This window comes from Belonocnema kinseyi, chromosome 3, assembly GCF_010883055.1.
Source record: "Belonocnema kinseyi isolate 2016_QV_RU_SX_M_011 chromosome 3, B_treatae_v1, whole genome shotgun sequence".
Lineage (NCBI taxonomy): Eukaryota > Metazoa > Arthropoda > Insecta > Hymenoptera > Cynipidae > Belonocnema > Belonocnema kinseyi.
The window spans coordinates 91,272,523-91,272,781 of NC_046659.1; positions in this window are offsets into that span (position 1 = coordinate 91,272,523).

Sequence of the window (259 nt, forward strand, 5' to 3'; positions counted from 1 at the left end):
AACTGATTAGTATTTGATATATCAAAGTTTTTTGTTAAACAATGAATGACTTAAATGTTTACTTTGTTGTAGGCATAAACTAAAGAAAGCTCATTTTTATTGTGTATAAAAACAAATTTTTCATTTAGTAGATTCGAATTTTCGCGGAACTTCGACTAGAGCAGCTAGCACCACTTAGTGGCTAGTAAACTAAACGGCATTGCACTGCTACCAATCAGTAAAAAATATAAGCCGGGCCCGGCTACAAACCAACTAACCT